The following is a 24,286-nucleotide window of genomic DNA, read 5'->3' as shown; positions in this document are numbered from 1 at the left end:
TCCCAAAACTTCTCAGGTCATAATGAAAAATACTTGCAGTATGCGGATGACACCATACTGCTTAGTCACACGCCAATAGGTTTACAACGATTGATGCATTTGTCTAACAATTATATTTTAGCTACTAGTGTACAAATGAATGTAAAAAAACAAAAATGATGACAATAGGATTTAAACCTGGCATGAGAGTATGGAAAAGTAATGGGTCAACGATTGAATCGGTAACATTTTATAAGTACCTAGCAATTACATTTGACAATAGAATGTCTTTTAAACATCATTTTACTAATTTAAAGGCTAAAGCTACAGCACTTTCATTTCCTTTTAGAACTTTTTGAGTTAAGCTTTTATGTCCTAGTCAGGAACATTTAGTTAAAGTAAAGAAGGTAAACTTGATTCCCTCTCTAGCCTATGGGTCAGTAATTTTCTGCGGTAAAGAAGCCAAAATCCTTGACAAATTACAAATGAAAGCTTTAAGTCTATTTTAAGGGTCCAAAAACAACTGCACATGCTAATGTCTGGCTGGAGCTTGGTCTGACCAACCAAACTCTAGTGAGACAATCCGCATTTTTAAAATGCTTATATTCGTTATTTGTATCTGACCCCGGCCCTCTTGCAAATTTGTATTGGCAAGAACTTATAAAATATGATTCTGCAAATGTTTGGAGATCTTACCTAACTGAGAACTTACAAACTTTTAACCTCCAGCCTTTTGGTCATTTGGACAGAAATAAAACTGCTTTCAAGCATTTATTAAATCGATCGCCGAATTTCTTATCCCTACTATGGGACAAGGAGGCCATTGAAGTAAAACAGTATGCCTGGTCATTCATCAACTCGTTAAATAAACAGCAGAGCCCCAGCCATACTTACTCTCTACCTTACAACCATTCATAAGAGATACATTTCTTAGGCTAAGATTTGCCCGCTATCCAACAAAGGACGGAACTTCAAGATGGATACAAAATTGGTCAACGTATAGCTGTAGATTATATGGTCTGCCCAATGAAACGCTATTACATATTGTATGTATTTACCCCAGACAACGACAGGAGCGGCAAGTATTGCTGAAATCTGTCCACAACGAACATGGGGTTATAACGCGCTGTCAAGCTATTATACTCTGCTTCTCTGGGAAATCAATCCACCTAACAAGTTAATTTGTTCAAGTTTATTCTCATAGCGGATAAAATTTTACATTCGGAATAAAAAATCCCCATAGAATGATATGGAAAGTAGTAATGTTTTGTATCCATGGTTACCTATCTGTTTATCGATTGAGAGTACTAAAAACCAAGTTGGAATGAGTTCTGGGATGCAAGTACAGTGGCATTTTACCAATCTAGGCTCAAAATTCACACTACACTGAGGTTGAACGTAGTAATGACTCGTTTGCACGGAATCATTTTATTGAACTATCACCTGCCCATTGACTAACAGCGTATATAATTTTGCTATTTGACTCATGAAATGTGATTTTAACAATATACTAATTGAGATGTAAAAACAAAGGCACTTTATTGATCTAGAGGCACTTTATTGATCTTTTATTGATTCCTTTTTCCATGGAAGGACCTTTTGAACCTTGTCATTGTTATTGAATTACAGTCTTTATAGTTTTATATGGCTTATATAATGTGACTTTAACAAATGATGTAAGCACAGAGGCACTTCCTTGATCTAGAGGCACGTTATGGATCTTTTATTCCCTTTTCCATGGAAGCACTTTTTGAACCCTCTCATTTCCATTGAATTACAGTGTTTATAGTTTTATATGGCTTATGTAATGTGACTTTAACGAACACTGTTCAGTTTGCAGAAGTAAGCACAGAGGCACTTTATTGATCTGGACCGATCAATTTCATTAACTGATGTGGAGAGCTGTAATGATCTGTAAACATGGAAGCACCTTATTGAACATCTCCTTGCTCATAGAATAACGGTGTTTTAGTTCTATCTGATCATGATATGTAATTTTAAGAATGCCCCAATACAATATGTAATTAGTAGAATGAAATGCTACTTTAATGATGTGTTTACATTAAATCAATGTTCCCGTACAGCATGTTATCCCTGAATCATCATAATCATGGCGTGAAAAAGCTTAGAGCAGGAAAAGCTGGATTCGAAGGCCAAGGAGGTCGTCGCCATTGATGGTGAGCCTGTTGCTGTCGAGCCGGTGAAGATTTTTAACTTCTGACTTAGACAGCTTTTTGGAAGTCGGAAACCTCCAGTGGGACAAAGCTGCAAGCTGTAGCTGAAGAGGCCTCCACGAGGCCAGTTACCGTTGCTGAGAGGTCCTTCTGAACACAATTTGCTGCAGTGGAAAAGAACGTAGCGGAAGCCACCATGAAGTCAGGCCGACCGGTGATCCACTTTTGGTGGATTGGCAGGCACTTTTTGGTGAAAAGGTTTCTAAGTCTCAACTTTTATGTGAAGCAAGAGCAGCACCTTTAACACCACAACCAAGGGTCCAGGATTTGAGGGAAACCACTTAGTGGGGGGTAGGAGTCACTCGAGCAGTGACCAGGTGCAGGCTTCAAGGCCTCTGGAGCTTGGTATGATTCCTCACACAGGAGGCCAGCCAATGAGGCCTATGGTGGTCTTGGATTCAAGCAGTAAGGCAGGTCTCAAGCAGCAGGAAGTCCTAGGGTGCAACAGGGTATTTCTCTGAAGTACTAGGCAGGTTTGAAGCAGCAGGGTAGTCCTCTACGGGTCCAAGGCAGTGCTTCAGGAGTTCTACACAGGTTCAGAAGAGTACTGAAGAGGTGTGCCAGCCTTTGAAATGGGATAATAATCAATACTAACACAACATCTGGTTCTGGAAAATCCCTTTGTTCCCCTGTCAAGGCACCAAGAAGTCTGGGATGACAAAAGGCTAGCGTCAGAGTCCTTTGTGTGTGTGCTGGAGGCAGCCCTTTGAGGTATAAGTGGGGCAGGGAACAATTCTGCCCCCAGTCATCATGTCATGATGGCCTATCCTGCCTGCACATAAGCCTTTTTGTCACACTGTCTGGGAGGAATACACAAAGCCTAACAGCAGAATAATTTGACCCAGGACACTGGCATCAGGCACCAAAGGGATGGGACAAGAAAATGCCAACGTTCTTAAAATTTCCAGAATTGTGACTTAAAATCTGACCATTAAAGATGAATTTAAATAATAATTAATTTGAGTCCAAACATGACATCCCCCCGTTCCCAGTCAAAAGTTAGAACATATTGAATGCAGTAAGATAACCCAATGTTATCTAATGGGAGAGACAGACCGTATAGAGGTGAATAACAAATGTAGAAGTTTTCCACTACCAGGACATGTAAAACTTAATAACTCATGCTCTGCATTTTAAATGCAATGCACCTTTAGGGCTGGGGTTTGAAACCTTTTCTATAGTGAGAACTACTTTTGATCAGTGAAAATCATTGTGAGCTACTGAAGGCCAAGCCACTCATGCATCGTTACCAGACACCCCATGCCCATTTTCATTGAGTTTAAGCCTAATGTCCATAGAGCCAGATACTGTGGTTTGATCAAAATACTTTGACTAGTGGCACAATCACAGGCTACCATGTGTGTCATTGAGAATGTGGTCTTTGGGGATGTAGGAACATGCGTCCGTATGAATTGGATATATGTGTATGGGTGAATGAGAGCCTGTGTCTTATGTAATCGTGGCACAGGACATACCTTTCCCCATATGTGGTATCATTACATGTATAACACAAACATACAGGCATGGTTTTTTAAATGGGAGGAATTTAAATTGAAGACAAATGTTATGATAAACTTTTCATAATATGGAATATCTTTCTGCATTTCAAATTTTTCCCACTTAATAAATAACTGTTTTTATCAGTTCTAAATATGACACCATGTCTACCAGCCACTGGGAGCAAGATGCTTGCTGTGGATTATTGCAACACTTTGAAATGGGAGAAACTTTAACTGAAGAGTTAACTTTATGTTTATGTTTGAGGGAGAGGTGTGGCGCAGCGACCAGAGCGGCTGACTCTGGAGCGTGGGGCTTGCAGCTCAGCTTCAGCATCATGTGATTCTGGGAAATAGCTCACTTAGGGGCATATTATCAAGGTCCGATCAAGAATTCCCATAGAAGCCCATGTTCTGGTGTGAACATGGGCTTCTATGGGAATTCTCTGCGGCATATTATCAAGCCCATTATCGCCGCTTTAGCAGCAGTTTTCTGCCGATAAAGCGGCGATTATTTTAACGCCGGACCTTGATAATATGCCCCTTAATCTCCCCGAAGGCCCCCAGCACCAAGCTACCCTTAGAGATGATAAGTCGTGCCTTACAAATATGCGATTTAAGTTTGGATTTATTTTTATATGTATTCCATAAAACTCATCATTAAAAAAAATCCCATTTCAAAGTGTTGCATTTACAAACAGCAGACATCTTGCAGCAAGTGCACTGTAGATATGATACCATACATATAACAGAAAAAATACAGCCTTTAGATCGAATAAGGGGAATTTAAAGGGAAGAAACATGCTTCATAAAAAATTAACATGTATTTGGCTCAATTAAAGCTGGGGAAAAAAATGGACTCAAAGTTTTATAGTAATATTTTTCTTCACTTCAAATTTCTCCCATTTCTAAAAAATGACTGTATTTTTCAGTTATAAATATGGCACAGTGCCTCCTGGCCACTGGAAGCATGAGACTTGCTGTTTGTGAATGTGACACTTTGAAACAGGAGGAAATTAAAATTAACAGTTAATCCAATCAATAAGGTGACGCTTTGTTTTAATTTTCTTCCATTTAAATCATTTAGAAACATCATTATAATCTCACACTCCAATATTGAGTTGACAAGGACTTTTATTTGAGATTTAAATACCTCAGTGCTTCAGTTCATCAACTCTGTGTCCTGGGTTATAAATCTGACTCCAACACTGCTCTCATTATCGGGCTCTGCTATCTGCAGCATGAAGATAATAATGCAAATTATTTGAAAGCATAACTTGGCATGTCTACTTTTATAAAATAAAATGCATTCTGATTCAATCATTCTTTTATTTATTTGGAAGAAAACAGAATATCAGTTGCCACTAGAAATGGGTTCCTAATAAATCACATAGTCCACCGAATTTAATGAGGTCACATGCCCCAAATACCTCCGCCTCCTTAGACTCACAACATCGGCGGCATCGACTATGGCCCCTGACTCGGACCACCAGGCACGTTCAGGTCACTAGCTCACAGTGCATGTAAGGGTTGGACACACCAGTTCGGGTGAGGGGGAGATAATGGGGGAGGGGGAAGTTCAGTTAAGACACCATTAGCCCTTGCTGAGACCTGCGGCCTCTTCTCGCACACTAGGATATGTCGTTGAGCTGAGACATGCAGTTCTTTGTAATGGATCCTCCATTGCTCAGCCCCATTGTATGCTGCCGGCCCATCAAGGGTTGTAGACGGTATGCTGTGTATTGCATCTATACAGGTAGCTCATGACTGAGGATCTGTTAGAGGCTTATAAGTTCTCGGAGTAGCCGGCCCGCAGGGTTGTAGGTGATACTACATTGTGTGTTGACATAAGGTGTCTGGTTAATAATAATACAAATTGATTTAATCCTACAATCACATAAAACTTCTCAGTGGATCTGAGATGTTCTAAATATCTTTAAACTTATGGGATATTGTTTTTCGACCATGTATTTATGTGATGAATCAGGAACTAGTTTGAACAATACTATGAAATATTTATGTGAGCAGGGCCAGAATCTTGTCAGGGTTTGCCTCAAATGCATTGGGTTTATAAACACAAACATTTTTTAATCCACACATTTCTTCAGCTTGCAGTTCTATTTCTTTGGCATATCTTTTTGTTCTGACAAGCTTTGTGACATTACAAGATGCTCTTTTAATTGTGACCTTATGAATATTAATAAGACACCCCTGCTTTAAATTTTGGTTTCACATATTTCTGTTATTTAACTTTTGGAGCTATATTGACTATTCATGGCGCTTCTTTCTTTAATTACTGAGCATACATGGAAACAATTGTTTCTTGTACATGGGCAGATTAAGGAGTCAAAAATCTCCGCTTAAAATCTCCTTAGGCAAATCTTTTAATTTCCTTCTGGAGCTTGCACTTACCTCAGAATGAATGGCTTTGCATCACATAAAAACAACAATGCTTCTAGTAATACTGCACAACTTAACTCTAGCGAAGCATTAATTAAAAGATCCAACCTACAAATCTCTTCCTAATGCCTCTCTTGACTTGTTATTGGAGGAAATAAGAGCATTAAAAACATTCATGGAAGAAACCAATGCTAGGTCACAAAATCTCTTGAATAGGTGGACTAACGTGAAAGAGCGCGTATCGAACGTTTAACAGCAGGTTTCTGTTTTGAAAGACGTTCCTTCTAAAGTGACTCTACTTCAGGGACAAGTAATCACTTTGTGCAAACAGCGTGAAGGTTTGGTAAATCATAACAGAAGAAATAATCTTCACATTTAAGACCTTCCTGAGGGTGTGGAAGGAACAAATACTATCTAATTCTTCAAAACTTCAAAACTATCATAGCACAGATTTTGAACGTACCTAATGGCCTACTACCCAACATGCAGCAGGCTCACAGACTCACCCATTCTTCCAAAGCTCTGACTACTTCTTCCAATCCTCGAGGAGTAATTCTAAATTTTCTTGAATAGACAGAATTGTTGCAGATTATCTCAGCTGCCAGCAAATATAAATGAATATCATGGTCTGGACATGACTTGTTATTTTCTCAAGACTATGCTAAAAGTACTGCTGATCGATGACGAGATTTCTTAAACATGAGACCAATGCTTTGATTTCTTGGAGCTCGTTTTGGGCTCTTTCATCCTTGTCTATTTAAAGTCACCTATAAAAATGAGACAATAACATATTAGGATCCATCTTGTCTGAGAGGATTTCTTGTAATTTACAAGCCCGAGAACATTGATTTCACTGGATCAGCCTTTTTCCTGCTTTTGTCTCTCTCTTCTATATATTTGTTTTGACTAATTTGCTGGATTGATTTGTTGTTTTTGCCACCTGGATGTTCATTTTTCTGAAACGTTATGGAAAGCGCTCTTCAGAGTTTACTTACCACATCATATACTCTAACTACTTCTCTTTTTTTTCTTGCAGGATCGGTCCCATGTTCCCTCTTGTTCCTATCTCCCATCATATGCCATATTGCCCTTCGTGTACCTCCCTTCCCACTGGGGTTTAGACGTCCTGTCTTCTCACGTGGTCTTCCCCATCATCTTTTATCAACGACATCTGTAGTTTTGTTTATTTTTACTGGTATTTCACTTATTTCACATATTTTTCTGTTATTTCATTTCATCCTCCCCTCTTCATTGTATCGTTTTCTTTTTTCCTTCTTCCCTGAATGTTTCCTTCAATGTTAATTTTTTACGGGCAAGCTATACTCCTTTTTCATTGTTTTTATTTCTATTACTTGCTATTATTTATATGACTCCTTATATACGTCGTAATTAGATGTCTGACTATATATCAAAAGTATTATGCATTTCCAATGACTATAACAGTAGTTTTATTGAATGTCAGGGGTTTGAATTCTCCTATCCAAAGCCAAAGGACCCTAACGCACTTGTCAAAACGTAACATAACGTTTGAAAGAATCTCCTGTTAAAGAACAGGAATGTTTGAAATTGCGTAAGGGTTGGCTTTGTGATGTATTTTTCTCACCTGGCAATGGTAAAAGAAAATGGTGTTATGATTTTATGTCATAAATCTTTAAAACTCCAATTGCTTTCACAAGAAATAGATGCAGAAGGCAGGTGGTTACTGCTTAAACTATTGATTAACAAAGTTCCACTTGCTTTGTTCAATGTATATGCCCTAATGCTACTGATTGCCAGTTTTGTTCCAAAACTACCCAGAAAACCTTCCAATGGCCTGACAATAATTTTATATTAACAGGTGACTGTAATCAATTTGTTGATCCCTTTCTTTACAGGCATTCTTCATAATACTATATTCCAAACAAATCACAAAAAGCCTATGTACACACTATAGATCAACGTCATCTGACCCCTCTCTAAGAAAGTGCACATATATTTCCCTGGTACACCACATACAATCCAGGATAGATTATATTTTTATTTTGCGCCATCTAACTAAATGTTTACACTCCGCGGATATTGGCTCCATCCTAATTTCTGATCATGCCCCAGATCCGATTCAATTGGACCTCTTACCTAAACAAGCTTCTACTAAGGTGTGGAGATTAAATAACTCTTTGTAATTGTAAACTGATTTCACTTCTACTTTTACCTCCTTCATTCATGGATATTTTCAATTTAATCTTACCAGTAACACCCCCTTTCATATCATTCTAGACCCCTTTAAAATCTCAGCTCATAATTTTATTATTAATTTTGTTTCTAAGAAAAATAAAAGAGCAAGCCCAATTTACAAAATTACTCCAGGACATCAAAAACCTTGAACAAACTTATTACACTTCACACACACAGCATTCCTTACAACAACTTATTAAAGCTAAGTTACATTTTACCTCCTTAAAGCCAATGCTAAATATTATGGTTGCCAAAACAAGTCTGCAAATTATTAGCAAATTACCTTAAAATTAAAAAGAATAAATTACTTATTGAATCCATTTTAGATGATAAGGACCAAATGCAATCTCGAGATTTAGATATCTCAGCTCAATTTAAAAAATGTTATACCATCTTATACACTCCTGAACATTTGCCATCAGAGCTAGATATCTTACAATAACTTTCATCTATCCAAACACCGGATTGCTCTCAAATTGATTTTACATCTTTATAGAATAATGTTTCTTCAACATAATTACATCTTGCTTTGTTATCTCTTAAAAAAGACAAAATTCGAGAGCCTGATGGGGTTACAGTAGATGTCTATATATCTTCTAAACTCATTTTACCTATACTGCTTACTATAATTCACTAATTTTCAGATTTTTCTGTTTGTTCTGGATCCATTCTTGAAGCACACATTTGCCTTATCACAAAAGATGGTAAAGATCCGTGCTATTGTAAACATTATTGACCTATCTCTTTGGTGAAATTGGATTACAAAGTACTTGCTAAAGCACTGGCTTTCCTACTGGAACGTTTCCTCCCTAATCTCTTAGGAAAAGAACAATCCGGCTTTGTGACAGGCATATCTTTTAGATAACACTCCCTTGTTTTTTGTCATTATTTCATTTATTTCCAAATTTCCTGATCTTCCAGAATCTTTTGCAGCCATGCTTTAGATGCCTAAAAGGCTTTTGATGGCATAGAGTGGTCATTTTTATTTCCTACTTTTCAGTGGTTTGGTTTCGACCCTTAAATTATTAACTTAATATCCCTCTTATACTCTTCTCCCCAAGCTGCTATTTGTGCTAATGCGTTGCATTCCCCTTATTTCACCTTAGGCAGAGGTGTATGACAGGGTTGCCCTCTATCTCCATTTCTCTTTAATCTAGCTTTAGAACCATTCTTGTCCAGAATTAGGCAAACCAAGCTTATTCATGGCTTCTCCTATAACACTCAACACATTAAACTAGCTACATATGCTGATGATATCTTACGATTCATATCATAGCCTCAATCTTTCATTCTGGCTTTCTGAGGTTAAAACTTATGATAAATTGAAAACCTTACCCTTGAACAAATTTACTTTTGAACATGATTTTTCTTCCTCCAACTTTAAATGGCAACCTAGTCATCTAAAGTACTTTGGTCTTCAATTCACTCAATCGCATAATTCTTCAATTTCTCTTAATGGATATGCTTGTCTTCATAAGAACATGTTGTTAACAAATAGATGGCATCCCTTACATTTATTTTGTTGGGGTTGTTAGATTCCATTAAAATGATGTTAGTTCCTATTATTCTTTTCACAATATCCAATATCCTGTTAAATATCCCGCTTGAATCGTATAAAAGATATATTCAATTTTATCTTTGCTCTGGAACAATAAAAACCCACATGTCATTCCTTAAATTAAAGCAACCTAAGGCTGAAGGAGGAGTGAACTTTCTGGATTTTGCTACCTATTACAAAGCTTTTATGATAAAAAATGATATACATTGGATATCGCCTTTATCCTCTTTCAATCCACTGTGGGTCGATTTAGAACCTCCTGTCTTGTTTCACAAACTTATATCTTTGACGTGAAAACCTCAAAGACTGCTTTTTAGACACACTTGCAAGCTATTGGCTTCTGTTACTTCAGTCTCTGAACACCTTCTTGAATTCCACCATTTGGCACAAACTTTTTATACAAATAAAGAACAGATCCATTTACTGGCCAATTTGGAGATCTGAGAGTCTAATTTACCTTTATATATTTTGCGCAAGCTCAATCAATATTTGGCCTATCATCTAGTTTTCTAAAAAATTCATTGTTTTACGAAATATTATATCTCACTCCTACATTCACTTTCAATCTCTCTCACTTACTAACATAGCATCATCTATTAATCCAACTAACCACTTACACGTGAGCCCCAACGTTTCTTCTATATATTCAGTGCTTCGATGCACTCCTAATGACCATCCTAAATCAAATACAGAACTGGCTTGGGAACACGATCTTCAAATCACTTTACTTTTTTCAAACTGGAAGCAGATCTGGATCAAAATTAGGAAACCTTCCCAAGCAGTAAACACAACACAAAGAATTTTCTTTGAATATATTATTTACAACACCTGTTCTCCTCCACAAGAATAATTCGGACATTCCAGATACTTGTTGGATACGTTTCTCACTTCAAGCTGATTTAAAACACTTGATATTCACTTGTCCTTATGTTTTCCCATCTGGTTACAGATTTGGACACAAATTAATTGTCTATTTTTCTCAAATATTCCTTTTTCTATTACTGATATTTTCTTAGGATGCATCTCTAATGTGTGGGCTAATGTTTTGTTTAATTACTAAATATTCGAAAGATTCTAAGCAACTGTTGTCTAAGGATTGGTCGTATGTAGTATGTCATAACCATAGATTAGATACTGCGTACATGTAGCCTGTATCTCTTATTCTAAAACTGCAAGAGCTTTGGACACCGATTGCACAGTTTTTAGACAACTTTGTTAGGCGATCATCTGCACCTTTACCTATTGCCCAAGATGTATATAAACCTCCCTGACTTCTTGTTTCTGACTACATTAGTTATATTCCTGTTTATTATGTACTGTTTTAAATTCATATCATACTTTTTATTGGTTATTTATAATCAGATATATGTACATTTTTCACTCAAATAATTTAAAAGTTCTTTTTTCCCCTCCTCATCTATTGTTCCTCTTCTTCCCCTTGCTGTAGTTATGAACATTGTTAGGATTGTATTCACTTTTGCATGAACAAACTTTCTCTTTAAACTTAAAAAGAATATCTTATCGAGCTCAGGTCAAAACCGTGATGAATTTTATAACACTGCCTAGTGGCAGCTTTGGCTATCTATTTTGTTGAGAGTATTTCACAAATGCAGTGAGGGCACATGAAAAGAACAGGATGGCGGCTAAGCGTATCTGCCTTATTTAGAATACATCACAAATGAAATGGTGCACCATATTTTGGTGCTAATAGCTAGGCTGTCCCCCCCCCCCCCACACCCCCCCAGAATGCCCTTTCTAGGGTAATACACAGTAACAAAGGGAGACAGCAGATATAGAAAGGGAGTTGAGAACCTACAGACAATGGAGACAAACAGAGTAACTAGAAGGGCAGCGATAAGAAAATTATGGAGAAAGTGGAGTCAGTCAGTGGAACAAGGGAAGGCAAAAGACATAACAAGGGGGAGCAGCGCGAAGGTAAATAAACAGAAGAACCCAGATGAAAAGGAATGAAAAGATGTGGTGAGCAGGGTATGTTCCAAAAGTCAAAGTCTAAAGCTCATCTGCAGGAGCTTATGTCATCTGTGCTGGAGGTCCTTCAAACCAGAACTGAGCGTAGGATAATGTACAACACAGGTTAATATACAGTGCAGACAGCGCTGTACAGCATCTCAGCCGATGTTAGATCTCTCTTGGTGATGTGCTGCTTATCCTTGCAGTAAGAGAAGCAATCAGAAAATGCCATTAATGATCATAGGGAATTAATATTCTGATAAAGACTGAATTTTCAATTTCTTTTGCAAACAGGATGGTTCTTTAAACTTTTATTGAGCAAGTAGTAGCATAGACATTAAGAGACATATTTATAGACTATCATACAAATATCGATTACTGTTTTAGTGGAGTCCCTGTGGATATGTGACCTCTTCTGGCTTGCTTTATGACTCTTGTCCAGCAGAGCTCCTCCTTACATGGAGTCAGTTCCTCTCTAGTTCATGTCATCAAACCATGCACTTCTACTCGGTCCAGACATGATGGGTCCACATGTGTGTTTCTAGCAAGCACTGTTTTTTTTTAAAAATTTTTTTTTTAAACTCTTTTTATTTAAACATAGAAACTTAGGTCATGTTACACAGCATCACATCTCACTCTAGCAAGCACTGTTATTTTCACTCATCATACAAGTTGTGTTGGCCTTATTGTGCTTCAAACACTATAAAAATGTGACCTCAATCTATCCATAAACATTTCACTTATAAATAAGAGCCTATAAATATGAACCAATTCATTAGCACAAATGACTTCACGATTGTCATAGACTAAATGCATGACATAGCAAAATTGTAATGAAAGAAATGATTGCCAGTGACATACGTGTGGATTACAAAAGAAACAACAACACTACCTTATTTTTTACATAGCAGTTTCTAAGTGCTGTAAATGACAGGTGTCATTATCACCAAAATCAATAGTACACAAATTACCATCTTGTAGGAATCCTGACAAGGGTCCCTGCGTGGATCCCTGCAGGGATTCAAACTTGTGACCACCATAGTATACCTTGATCTTACTGAACCATCCTGCTGATTTGACAAGACATTTTGCACTACTTTCCATCCAAGGGAAGTGTACAGATGCAGGGTCCAAAGCCAAAACCTGTTGAAGGAAAGGTGAAGAACAGAAGGAGAGAGGATAAGAGGGGGTAGACAATGTTGGATGGTTGAAATGGAACAAAATGGCTGTGTTAGATGGGATTTAGAGGTCATGAGCTGGCTTACGGGTCCTACTTTAGTTCCAATGCGGCTGCTGCCTTTACAATGCCCGCTCCCATGTTGTAGACCCAGATATTTCAATTGCTGGAAGCAGCCAAAACTTTCAGATGAAAATACAAGGGACAATGAAAACTTGCCAGTGGAATCTGGATAAGAATTAGTTTCTCAGTCATTTCTCAATTCTAAGTGGCTCTGTTAACTCCAACCTCAACGTCACTGCTAACCCAAGTATCAGTAAGTGCTGGGAGGAGTTTACTGGGAACTCACAATGAGACCCATAGAGGTTAAATGTCCAAGAATATGCCTACGGCTTGAACAGAGAGTTAGACAATGTACTTGTTAGAGCTGATAAAAGCCAGCGAAAGTCTCACAAATCCCACGTTTCTTAAAGGAATTTAGAGGTGACCAGCTATGGATGTATAGCTTTGAAGGTAGTCAGAATATGTTATCCAGAATTAAAGGTAACACTTTCAAGTGGGGCAATCATCCTTTCTTCTAAGAAGCTGTTTATTTAGAACAACATGTTAAAGGGATACCCTTTGTGCATCCCAGCACACTATTATTGCTCCTAAAATGCCCAAGTTGACCCATATCCCCCGAAAACCTCAGCAGACAGGGCAGAATGGGACCTAGTCCTAGGGGGCTTGGTTTATCTTAAATGGTTTTTTGTAGCCCTCTGCATGTTATGATTGAACTCAGTTGCAAGCCTGAGAAACACAAGGAGGTTTTACTGAAAGAAAACGTTTGCATTGTTTTTCTTCTCTTCCCTCGCGAATTTCAGCAATATTGAGATTATTTCATGTTGCCCTGTTATCCAGGTCTTCCATTTCTATGGAACAATGGCTTGCAGCTGCACTGCAAATGTAGCATTTAAGGTAGGGGTGGGCAGAATATTCCTTTCTGACTGCGGAATTTACAGAATTTTGTCGACTCTGTGTTTTTCTTGTAATGCAGAGTTCTGGCCAAATTTCACTAGTTGCCGCAGAGTGGAATTTTGTTCTTGTACGTGGCTCCAGAACAGTAAGTTAGAAAGCGCAAGTGAGATTTTGGGTCCCGTATCATGATTTAAGTTTGCTAGGAGGTCGCTTGGTGAGAATTTTGTAATGCGGATGGTTACAAGAGGTCACGAGCATTCACGGTCAGAAGACTGCCGCTCCAGTAGAAAATCTACCTAAATGGCAGCAAAATCCATTTGAGTAGCTGTGCCTTCTGGTGCACCTTGTTGTTCTGTTCATGCTGAATATTTCGTGTGGAGCACGCTACTGGTGCTAAATCAATGTGCCCTTGCCCCCTCTGGAAGAACTCTGTGGAATCTCGCTGAGTTTTTATGTAACTCCGCATAATTCTGCAGGGTCAAATACAGTGAGTTTTGCTCACCCCAAATTAAGGTAGCAGAGAAACAAGCACAATCTATGGCAGCCATCTTTGCTATAGCCAAACTGGATATCACCTGTATATGGTATTCTTTTGCCTGAGCTCTTGTGCACATACTAATAGACTGAGCGTCTGAACTAGGAAGCGAGTCGATGTAGTACCCCCTGTTACTGCATCTGCCGCTAAGCAGGGGTCATCTTTGCTAGCCACTGCATTGGACACTGGAAGAAGCCTCTCAGTGGATGGAAGAGCTGAGCAGGGCCTTTTCCAGGACAAAAGCTGAATGCACAGGAGCCTATCTGTTCAATTCTTATTTTATGAGGAACACTCATGCCAATGCCTCCACATTAAATAACCAAGGATTAACTTTCAGCTGTTAAAATTAGGAGACAGCCACAGAAGTTTGAGTCTGGTAAGTGCAACCTGGACAGGTGAGGGGCACTTGCACATCAGCCAATGTGTCCAGTCATCTGAGTATTTAGCTCTCCAGTACTTTTGTAGACAGACCATGCTTGCCCTCAAAAGGCATTACGGGGCTTCGGTTTATCTTTCTGGGTTTAAGCCCACATGATTACTGGACTTTGTAAGACCATTTATTTAATTGTATTAACACATTCAGTTGACCCATAACCATGTAGGATGATCATTATTGGTGTGGCCCAGATGTAGCCCTGTTGATTCCATCCCCTTGCAGACACTGCTATCGGTTGTACTTGTAACTCTGGGAGGCAGAGGGAACTATTGTTAGCAGCCATGTTAGAATGAAGGAGCTACTCCTAATGAAGATACAGGCGCCAACATATCTAATTCCTTGACAGGGAGTGTCTGAGTAGTTGGGTTCTTTTTGGATTTTTGCACTACAGTTAAGCAATACCTACTGATGGACTGTTTTGCCTTACGTGAGTATTTTACCACAGTAGTTCCATGTATTCTGGTCTTCTTTGCCTCTTTAACCTTCTAGTGCCTTTTACTTTGACATTTAGATTTGTACATTCTCAGTGGTGCTTGGGGAGTGGTATGCAATAAACAAAACTGTGCAGTTCATTCTCCCACCTCGCCGCCAAGACATGGAACACCCTCCCCATCCGCCTGCGGCAGACCGAAGACCTTCAGATGACTTCTCAAGACCTGGCTCTTCGAACAGTAGCAGATTCCCCCCTCCCCCCTAGCGCCTTAAGACCCTCGCGGGTATGTAGTGCGCTTTACAAATGCCATGATTGATTGATTGATTGATTGATTGATTGATTAATTGGGTGATCCATTGTGTCCACTATCGAGTCCGATCAGTGGCAAAACAAATTGAACATAAAATAACTGGTGCAATTTTTCCTGGAACATCCCTGCTATGCAGCCCTCTAAAAATACAGAGAACAAGGCAAACACGATATGTACAACTGCGCCAAATATTTTCAGGTCTGGCGAGGCAGCGCAGCTGTCCACGCAACTGATTGTTAGGAATTCTCTAAAATGTATGTGGAGTGGGCTTTGTCTCTGCCCAAAGAAGTATTTGCCGCATGTGTCATGCTGTTGGCCCTTTGGTGACTCATTCTGCCTCCTATCCAGTGCTTGCCTTGCAATACATGATGGACTATTTTACATGTCAAAAGTACTGGGAATCTTCACATAAGAAACTATTTATTATAAAGTATTTTATACAGAGAGTAATGCGTTTTAATGCAGAAGGGATTTCCCTGTTCCAGTCAGGTGTGCCCGCTTGCCTCAGCTGCCTTCTTGTTGTTCCTTCCTCTAGCTGGGCTTCTTTTCTATTGATTTTCCATTTGTGCTTTTGCCCCATTTGAATTTTTCCATTCTTTGATCAGTCTTTGTCTTGTAAATTGTTCTTTAACCTCAATTTTCATGTAAACAAATCTTTGCAGAGCCAGTGCCAACAGATTTTAAGTACAAAAATTCACAAATGACATTTCGGGAACTTTGCAAATTAATGCAAAATCTATTGGCTTTGCCTGTGCCTGTTTTCATAACGAAGACTAAAATAATGAAGCCCTCTTTGGAGAGAAGCGGGAGCAGCGCACCAGAAGCACACCCTCTGCTCTTAGATGAAGCCCTTGGGCACCAGGGCGGTAGTCTCCAGGGACAGCTCCCAGGATAGCAGAGCTGTTGAAATAGGCGGGTGGCTGTACCTGCTCCGCACCCTGCCAGGAGGATGTGGCGGGAACTCATGGCAGACTTTGGAAGGGAAGACATTCTCTTGTTCCCCCGTTAGATCATCACGTTGTTTTTGTGTTGTGGATATAATTACAGGTTGTTTTCCATCAGATTCATTGTCTCTACCTTTATTCTTCTGCCAATGGAGGGAAATGCAGAGGTTCCACATCACTCCTATAAGTAAGCGGGTATTCTGCGCGCCTTGAGTAGGGTGCTATGTGCACTGTGAATAGAGTATAACTCGTGACGGTTCGGGGATCATTACGAAGGATGGCGATTCGCAATAGTATTTTGTAAGTATTGGTGTTTTCATTTATTTAATGAGCATTTTAGCCTTTTTCTAACGTGTGTATGTTTCTTTTATTTTTAAGGCTTCTTCAGTTATTCAAGGGTTTGTGCTCTTTTTTCTATCTGTTTGTTTTCTTCACGCAGGGACACATGTATGACTCATTTTGCGTGGATATTTGAAAGCTCGTGTGCACAATGTAATTAATGACTTAACAGACATTGAATATTTTCCCCCAGTTAAATTGAGTTGTGAAATGATGGTCATGCATTGGTTGCAATTGGTAAATCATGGATGGCTTGGGGTGTGGGGTGGGGTTTTTAGTGTGAACAAGGGGTCAGGTCATTGTGGTCACTTGTGCTTGGATCAAGGTTGAGGGGTGTCACCAACGCCATGGAGGTGATAGAATTGATGTTCTTTTTTCACAGCACGTGGCCTGGCTGCCACAACTGCTTAAAAAGCAATATAATTAATCTATATTTTCAAGTAGGAATGCCACCGTTCACAGCAAGCAGCACAGGCCATATTTATTGGCCCCTGTTCTCCACCATTTTCACATAAATGCCTGTATTTTGTAACAGAAAAGAGGAAGATTTAAAAAAGAAAAAGAGAAAATGCAAAGGGATGTCATTCCCCCATACACTCTGTTTGATGTGCAGCTGGTTTGAGAAGCCTTTGAGTATTGGGCTGAATACTGACCCCCGCACAAACACATGTTTGTGCGGGGGTCAGAGTTAGAAGTCGTGCAGCAAACACTGCACCCCTCGAAATGTTCCCTAACTCTATGGCCAAAATGAACTGAAGGAAGATGCCTGGAATATTCAAGTACTGGCAGAGGTTGGTGTGAATTCGCCAATAACTGCTTGTAATTCCCCAGTTCTTTTGTCAATACTCGGACTATGAGTCATGCACATTGCAGCAACCAATCAAGGGTCGGAGGCTGATTCGGCAGAATGTGGATTCACACTTGTGATGTGCAAGTGAGATGCAAATCTCTCCAACTAACATAATCATTCATTATGATACAACGTGTACACTGTTGCCTGCAGAATGTGTTTATTCCACTTACCAGCAATCCACACTGAGTGATTCTTTCTATCAGAGACTTTGAGTATTCAGTGGTAAATATATAAGTGTTATATCTGGGCTCATAATCATCAGTGCTCAGTGTTATCTTTAGTTCAGCATCAAGAATGTCAGTGATCAATTTAAAAAATGACTTGCTGTGCCTCAGTGCTGTGCCTCAGTACTGTGAGTGGCTCAGTATTGTTAATTGCACAGTATTATCAATGCTGAAGGATATCAGCGACTCAGTATCAAAAGTGACTTTGTATTAACAATGGATCTACACTGTCAGTGACTCTGGATCAGTGTGCACAAGTAGTGAGCATGAAAAGTGACTCAGTATTATTCACTGCTCGGTCCCATCAATGGCGCAACACAGTGCCATTTGGTGGCACAGCATAATCAAGGGCTCTGCATAATTCCCTTCGGTGCACAGTATCGTCAGTGACCATCTCCAGTGGCACAGTATTAAAGGTGCTTAACATTTCTAGGGATTCAGGGCATATTTAGAAGCCCCTAGCGCCGTCGGAGAGTCGCTTTTTTTGGTGCTCCTGGGGCGCACAATGCTTTAACATAATTACAAGGCCAGCAAAGCCTGGCTTTTTGCGGCCTTGTAAATATGGCCCTCAAAGGGTTATTTACACGAGGCCGTGGCACTTTTTTTAGCACTCCAGTGGCACAGGCCTCTCAGTCATATCTATGAGGTGACGCAAAGCCACCCCGCACAGCTTTGCAAGGCCTCATAGATACGTAGTAAGGCAAGGCAGCACAAGCACTGCATTATCTTACTCTGCGTCATGGAGGCGTTCCATGGGCATTGCGGTGGGTGTTCCCTCGCAACACCCATGGATTTTAATGCAGCCCCAGATTTACAAAATCACATAAACATGGGCAGCGCCGAAATCTTATGCCTTCCCAGACCAGGCGTAACGAGGAGAAATGTTTTAATTTCGCCTCGTTTTTTCCACTTTCCACATGAGCTGCATTCTGCAGCACACACAGAAAGAGGGAATCGCCTGAATTGATTGATTTTGTGCAGGAAGGTGTCTTTTCCTGAACAAAAACAATTCTGCAAGAACGCAGACACTATTGCATCATGGTGCAAGGATGCTTGCATTTGTTCTAGGCTACACATTGTGCGCTGGCTAAAAGGACAGGAATGCACAGTATCTTGCAAATACAGTTAATTCATGCCCTTTCAAATTGGCATAAGGCAGCACAGCAAAAATACTTTTGTTGCTGCCCTACACCAATTCATTGCAAATGAGTCCCTGTCTGCCACTGGAACATCACTTTTGTTGAATTCCACTGGTGCACAGTGTAGTGCCATATCTACAAGGCCATGCAAAGCCACCCTGCATGGCTTTTCATGGCCTTGTAGATATGGTGTAATGCAACTCAGCGCAAGTCACTGCATTGCATCACACTCGATGGGGAGGCGTGCCATGGGTATTACGGTGGGTGTTCCCTTGAAAAACCCATGTCATTTGACACATTCGCAGATTTACGATGTTCTGAAAACCTGGGAATGCGTCAAAAGCCTTTGCCTCCTCGTTTTTTCCTCTTTCTATGAAGGAGGAACTTGCCTCCATTGATTGTTTTTGTGCAGGAAGGTGTCCCTTCCTTCACACAAACAATCCTTCCCACAACACAGACACCCTTGCAACATGGTGCAAGGTTGCCTGCGTTGGCGCATGGCAGCCCACTGTGCGCCAGAGCTGGGGAAGAGGACCGGAATGTGCTGTATCTCATATATACGCCTCATTCCTGCCCTTTTCTTTTGGCGTAGAGCAGCACAGCAAGAAGGTTTGCAGGGCTGCCATCTGCCAAAAGCTTGCAAATGAGGCCCTTAGTATTTACTTCGAGAAAATGGTGAGATATTAGCTGAGTATTATGGCAATCAGTGACTAAGTATGATCACTGACTCTGTACCATCAATGTCTCAGTAGCACGATGGCTCAATGTTGTTAGTTACTCTGAATTACCAGTGTCCGAGTACTGTGCATGAGTCTTTATCCTCAAAGGCCCAGTATGATCGTTTCTTTGCGACTCCCAGTTGCGGCTAGACTCTGCCGTCCACTTACACGAAGTACTATGCTCTGTTCCAGGCCATTACAGAAAGATCTGCTCAAAAAAGACGGCAAGCAAAAAATAAATAAATGTCTGAACAATAGAGAAATGCTAAGGATTGAATAGGCATTGTTGACAAAAGGAGATCTGAACTTAGTGTAAATGATAAAAAAGTCAAGCATTTCTGATCCAATTTATATCCACAGGAGCAGGATTTCTACCTCCAATTCTCCTGCTCATGATTCTTGATGATATTGCTCCTCTGTGGCACAGAGGATCAAACAGATACTCCTACTTCACAGCCTTTTAATCTATATTGAAACAGTATTTTGTAAACATTGTCCATCCTGGTGCTTAGTTTAACCCCTTCGATGCGGCGCGGATTCCCCCGCGGTGCTGACCGTTTCTTGCGCGGGCGTGGTCATGACGGAACGGTTCCGTCATGAGCACAGATCAACCGACGCTCATGACGGAACCGTTCCGTCATGAGCACCGAAGGGGTTAAACACAATGTACAGGGGTACATTTGGCAGGACAGATCCCATTCTAATAGACAAGCACAAAGCCTGCTTGAAAATAATTTCTCATCATGAAATGTAATACCTGGTTTCTTCTCTGTATCATTGCTGTATGGTTTAATGGGAGCCTGGGACTTCCCTTATCAAGCAGGCCTGGTCAGACCAGTAATACACTCTGGTGCTGCCCGGCTGCTTGAGGTAGATGTCAATGAACAGCACTGGTGGGTGTCAGTGCGTGGACCTGGGCTCTCAGGCAACCTCTCGCAAGCAAAGATGTATCGCAAAGGCATAGAAGTCAAGTGAGTCCTCATATCACATGAACAGAAAGGATGCGTGGTTGTTCAGGTCACTGGCTTACAGCCCTTGCTGGATCCTCACTCCACTTGAGGAGAAAGGTTCAGTGTTGGTGGTGGTCTTACAGATCTGACTGGGTCCTGATGTTGCGTGAGGTAATCATGTAGCAGATGGACTTCACAATGACATCTCAGGCTCATTGGCAGCACAGTTTGTGGCAATCCAGGGTGCAGGTTCATGAGCCTCATTAAGATCAGTACTGTATGGGGTGCTTTTGTATGGTGATGTGGGGTGCAGGCGCATGACCCTGTTATGATCAACACTGCATGGGAATCCGTTGTGAGATATTGCGTGATGCAGGCTCACGGGCCCCATGAAGATCAGCACGGAATTGGGATCATTCTCGACTTTTGGTGGAAGTGTGCTGCCTTTAATAGCTCCAGTCAGGGAGGGTTGCTTGTCAGGCTGAGCAGATATTGGACATTCCCTTGCCTTGTGGGCTCAGCTCTCTCAACCTCCTTGCAGCAAGTTACAGAATGCTGCGCTCACCTCTCATTGAACAGGGCAATTCCTCTCCTCTCAGACCAGCATCTAGTTCCTTTAGCAGCAGAGTTTGTCTGCAGTTGAAGGATGTGATCCTCACCCTGATAGGGAAAGGTGAGCATTGAATAGGCTGGAGAGGCCTGCTGACATCCAATCTTTGGGAGCTCTGACATTTCCAAATGCCCAATTATACTCAAAGGCTGCCTGAAACGTTTGGGGAGTGCAAGTCATAACAGTATATTCTCTTTACAGTTGGCCTCAGCTCCATAGGAACTATTAATTGGGTCGATTTTCATTTAGGTTATGTAGATTCAATATTGAAGACAATACCATCATTATAGCACAAAGCACAGACTGCAGAGAGGGGATAGGCTACCTGGTGTTTAATGATGAATGTGACTAGTGGGCGGTCACCAAACACCACATTTTAGGCCTGACTTAAAGTATGGCCTATAGCCCACTATCCATTTCCTCCACCCAGTGGTGTAACATAGGTCCCCACATCCCCTGCAGTGAGGGTGGTCCGAGCTCCAGGATCCCCCTTCAGCACAGTACCCTGGCCTGAGAGCTCATGACGGACTCCGGAGGAGGGCCCCTTCATGTACGTTGCAGCAGGGGGCCTCCTTAACTTTTGTTACGCCACTGCGTCCACCATGGCAAAACTATTTCCTGCCATACTTTGAAGTCTCCACCTGCCCAGCAGAGTTCCTTCAGAGGACCTGCCATCATGGCAGCTCCTCTGAAAGCACAGAAAGTTTGGTGAGTGGCTAGAATGTTTTCAGATGGCCTCACAAGACTGTTATTGTTTTCCAACAAACAAAATCCCACACTGAGAGCTTGGTTTATGAAAAACTAAAAATCAATGACCCTGACACCTTATGTATTCTCTCTAAAAGTATAGGGTTATTTTTAAAAAACAATTATGTTTGGGAATCCCAGGCAGTCCTAAAAAAAAGGCTGTCCACTCAAACGAGGCAGACACCTACCCTGACAGCCCCAGCTCCATTGAGCTGCTGGTGAAGGGTTTTCAGTGATTGAGCCAGTGGGAGCACTGTGATTGGAAACATCACAGTTCGTCTGACTCTTTTTAAGTAGGGGGGGGGGCATCAGTTTGGCAAGCAGGGTACTTGGTGACATTTGTGGCCATCTACCCTGTCCACAAAATGCTAAATCAGGTCCTTTGTATACAAGTTTCTCGCTCTCAGGTCACACCTTAACCTGCTGGAACTCTTTGATTGTTTCAGAAACGAAAAAGGTCCTTCCTTGGTATTGGCATTGAAAGTCAGACAGTGTACTTAACTTTACAACGAGTTCCAAAGGTAAAGGCAACACTAACCTCATGGAGCATCCTGGAAATGTAGGGGGTTCATAAAAGTGAGGGGATGGTGCAGTGGGCCCACCTCACTTTTACCCAAGCACTCAACCACTCGGACAACACATACTCATGGTGTATGAGGGGGTTGCAGTTATGAACTATGACACAGATTTGTCTGGGAGAGCGAGTAGGCAAGCTTTCCAATGCGGTACAGATACAATGAATGTCATACACTACTAGAATCAGATGTTACCAACTGTTTGCAGTGTGATACCCTGAGCATAGCTGCAGTAGACACACTACAATGAGCACCACTTTGAGTGGTTCCTAAATTCCCAACAGAGCTTAATACTCTGTTGGTGAGCAACATGTCACAATGATGTGGGGCATATTTAAGGAAGCCTGTGATGTGAGTCTCCAAAAAATAAACTTCTACCAGGTCTGCCAGAAAGGTTAAAATGAGGAGCGGGCTGTCAGGGGGACACTGCATCAAGGCCACTTTCCCGCCCTGCCCATTTGGAAGAGAATGGCTCACTTACTACTCACAATTGATGATGACTGTAAGGCTGATCTCATTCTCAACCCCGATGAAATGTGTGAGATGACAGAAGTGCATGGGGGCATTTCCAGTGAAGTGACTGTAAGTTGTTTGACTACTAACCTGAACAGTACATGCTTTTAGTGGGACAGTGTCACCATAAATCTGCAAGGCTGCCATGCTTTTAATAGGAGAATACCAGCACACCTCTGCAAGGCTGCCATGCTTTTAATAGAAGAATAGCAGCACACCTCTGCAAGGCTGCCATGCTTTTAATAGGAGAATACCAGCACACCTCTGCAAGGTTGCCATGTTTTTAATGGGACAGTACGAGAACACCTCTGCAAGACTGCCATGCTTTTGATGGAACAGTGCTAGCAAACCTCTGCAAGGCTGCCATGCTTTCAATGGGACAGTGCCACCACACTTCTGAAGGACTGCCATGTTTGTAATGGGACAGTACGAGTACACCTCTGCAAGACTGCAAAGCTTCTAATGGCTACAACCACACATCTGTAAGATTTCAATGCTTTTAATGGGACAGTAAAAGCACACCTGTGCCAAACTGCCATTCTTTTAATGGGTCAGTACGAGCACAGAGCTGTAAGACTTGCATGCGTTTAATGGGACAGTACCAGCGCAACCCTGCAAGACTGCCATGCTTATATTGTGGTAATAAAAGCACGCACCTGTAAGACTGCCATGCTTTCAATGAGTCAGTACAAGCACACACCTGTAAGACTGCCATGCTTTTATTGTGGCAATGAAAGCACACACCTATAAGACTGCCATGCTTTCAATGAGTCAGTACAAGCACACATCTGTAAGACTGCCATGCTTTTATTGTGGCAGTAAAATCACACACCTGTAAGACTGGCATGCTTTCAATGAGTCAGTACAAGCACACATCTGTAAGACTGCCATGCTTTCAATGAGTCAGTACAAGCACACATCTGTAAGACTGCCATGCTTTCAATGAGTCAGTACAAGCACACATCTGTAAGAC

This window comes from Triturus cristatus, chromosome 10 (assembly GCF_964204655.1).
Source record: "Triturus cristatus chromosome 10, aTriCri1.1, whole genome shotgun sequence".
Classification (NCBI taxonomy): Eukaryota; Metazoa; Chordata; class Amphibia; order Caudata; family Salamandridae; genus Triturus; species Triturus cristatus.
This window is presented reverse-complemented; position numbering follows the sequence as displayed.